This window comes from Cricetulus griseus, chromosome X (genome assembly GCF_003668045.3).
Source record: "Cricetulus griseus strain 17A/GY chromosome X, alternate assembly CriGri-PICRH-1.0, whole genome shotgun sequence".
Classification (NCBI taxonomy): domain Eukaryota; kingdom Metazoa; phylum Chordata; class Mammalia; order Rodentia; family Cricetidae; genus Cricetulus; species Cricetulus griseus.
Window position 1 is genome coordinate 52,158,360 of NC_048604.1, and position 3,061 is coordinate 52,161,420.

Consider the following 3,061-nt stretch of genomic DNA (forward strand, 5'->3'; position numbering starts at 1 on the left):
TGGTATGATGACTGTTGGATAGATCAGGTGTAAGCAAAGCAGATAGAGAAAACTCCACCAGATGTTTTCTTATTAAAATATTTTTAAAATATTTTATGTGATGGGTTGTTTTGGCTGCATATTATGTCTATACCACATGTATATCTGGGGCTACGGAGGCCAGAAACCTATCAGATAACCTGGAACTGGAGTAACATATGGTTGTAAGTTGCCATATGGGTGCGGAAACCTGAACCTGGGTCCTCTGAAAGAGAAGCCAGTACTCCTACCAACAGAGCCATCTCTCCAGCCTTCCTATTAAATTCCTAAATGCTCAGAATCTTGGAGGATTGAAAAATTCTAATTTAAAAAAATCAAGAAGAGTAGATGTGGTCAAAAGCATGGCAGGTCTTATAGTTAATGACTGCTCACTTTATATCCCAGGTCATCTTAGAGTTCAAAGGAATTCAAGATATGCAGCAGAGGCATTAGAGTTGGATTAGGTGCAGAAACTTCTGGTAGTAGAGCTTGGTTACATCAACCATGAGCTCTTGCATGCCCTCTAGGAGATCTCCTGAGAAGAGTCCTGGGCAGCATGAGAAGACAGTGAATGGTGGGATCAGAGTTTCTGGAGTAAATACTGTATTGTTAAGAATTTTTCAGCAGTCTTTCAAGACACATCAGCGCCCAATCACACAGTTCTTCCCAACATGAACATAAGAACCAATCTGAGTACTGTTGAACAATAGACTTCCTCAATAAAGACATGGCTCCCAGTATTTAGAGGAAAGAATGCAACACCTTTGCTTAATTTCTTCAATAGTGGCCTTATGACACGATGGGCTTTTATGACACAGTGACGTCCAACTCTTACATTTGCCAGATTTCTTCAGATGATACAGTCATTCATTAAAAATGGTCTTGCCATGGAGAATGATGTTCTGGCTTCCACACAAAACAGACTGGCGACTAACTTTGTTCTAAGATGCCGTCTTGGTGTACTCAGATTTATAATGCATCTCGGCCAGTTCCATGGCTGCCTCCTCTTCAACCAAAGGATCCTTTCAGTAGCTCAAACCCACTGTGATTCCAGCTACTTCTGACTCCCCCAGTATAACACTTATATCTACTTGTTTCAATTCTATCACAATAATCTACTTTTGTTAACCTACTGCTTTGCTACACAATACAGCCTTTCTCAGTAAAGTGACATAGAGACAGGAAATGAATGTTTTCTGCAATTTAAAATATGGTATTCTAATATGGAACTGAGAAAAAGAAGAAAATATTCTAATGTTTGAAGAATTTTGATCATCTTGCATACTTAATTAGAATTAAGTCAAAGAATGAAGGTATTATAAAGTATTGGAGCTAGGTAGAAAAGACAATAACTTTTAAGACCAATTGAATGCATTCTGTTCTATGAACACAAAGACAACTGCAGTGGATGTTGGTTACCTCTGAAAAAGAATGAAGTTTGAGGCCAAAAGAAAAATAGAAACAATGCTAGGCAGTTAAAGTGGAACTGTTGACTATATTTTGTTAATAAAAAAATGAGGCTTACAATTAGCACAATTGCTTTTGAGCATTTTTAGAAGATGGCTTTCTATTTTAAGTTTTTATATTTCTAATAAAGCTTCATTATTTCAATGACTGAAATAATTTACAATGACTAATTTTAAAAATAACTATTGTTTAGAAAATGATTATTTAATAATGTTTGAATGTTTAATTAACACATTTTATACTCTAATAATTTATCAGCAACTCTATTGGGTTAAATAAAGAAACAACTTATTTTAAAATTTCATGCCTATTATAGAATAAAATGCATTCCAGTTATTACTAGAATTGCTTTCCTTATAACTCATATAACACACTATTTAATTTCCATAAAATTAAAATGTAATCATTAAAAATGACCAACTGACAAGTCTGATTATAAATATACACTATATACACTAAAGAGCACAAAATTTTGAGAAAAGGTTTTTTAAGAAGGTTTAAGATTCAATAAGCAACTATCAAGAATAACATAAATTATTGTTTTGATATCAGATATATGACCTATAATAGGTGAAATTTCAGGCACTAATTCAAATTGGATGCTACAAAACCATATACAGTGAAGACTTTAATTCTACTGTTAGGTCTGGATAACTGATAATATTTCTAAATAGGCTTTTCAGCGATTTTTCCATACTCATCTAAAACATTTAGATATGATTAGAAACAAGACTATTTCAATGAAATGGCTGATGTTGAAATGGGATGAATTTTCTGAATGACAAAGTGTTCCCAATATAATCACATAAGTTTGACCCGCCTAAGGCCCTTTGATCATCTAAAAGTAGCTGGTAAGAAGGCAATGGGCAAGATACTAGTGAGTCCGTCAGAACCAGACTTAAAAATAGGTGCCAGTTGTTTAGAGCATAAACTCCCTGGGCCTGATCTCAACCAAGCAATGCAAGGAACATGGAGGCAACATCAATCCAGGATCAAAAAAGATCTCTCACTGAAAATAAAACTGAAAAGTTTCTGTAAGGCCAAGGACAGAGTCAAAACAAAACAGCAGCCCACAGAATGTGAAAAAACCTTCACCAACCCCACATTTGACAGAGGGTTGATTTCCAAAATCTACAAAGAACTCAAGAAGCTAGTCAACAAAACACCAACTAATCCAATTAAAAATTGGGGTACAGTACTAAATAGAGAATTCTCATTGGAGGAATATAAAATGGTTGAAAGACACATAAGAAAGTGCTCAACATCCTTAGCCATCATGGAAATACAAATCAAAACAACTCTTAGATACCATCTTACACCAGAAAATATGGCCTATATAAAAAACACCAATGATTTCCAGTGTGGTCTTACAAGTTCGCACTCCCACCAGCAATGGAGGAGTGTTCCTGTTTCTCCACATCCTCTCCAGCATAGATTGTCATTGGTATTTTTTATTTTAGCCATTCTGACAGGTGTGAGGTGGTATCTCAGAGTTGTTTTGAGTTGCATTTCTCTCAGGAATCTGTCTACCTCAAGATCCAGCCATTTCTCTCTTGGGTATATACCCAAATAGTGC

The 3,061-nt window shown here is 35.3% G+C and overlaps 1 pseudogene; it reads right to left on the reverse strand.

Moving 5' to 3' along the window:
- Positions 1-467: 467 nt before the first annotated feature.
- LOC100751754 lies at positions 468-1,013 on the reverse strand (annotated as a pseudogene).
- Between the last annotated feature and the right edge of the window lie 2,048 nt (positions 1,014-3,061).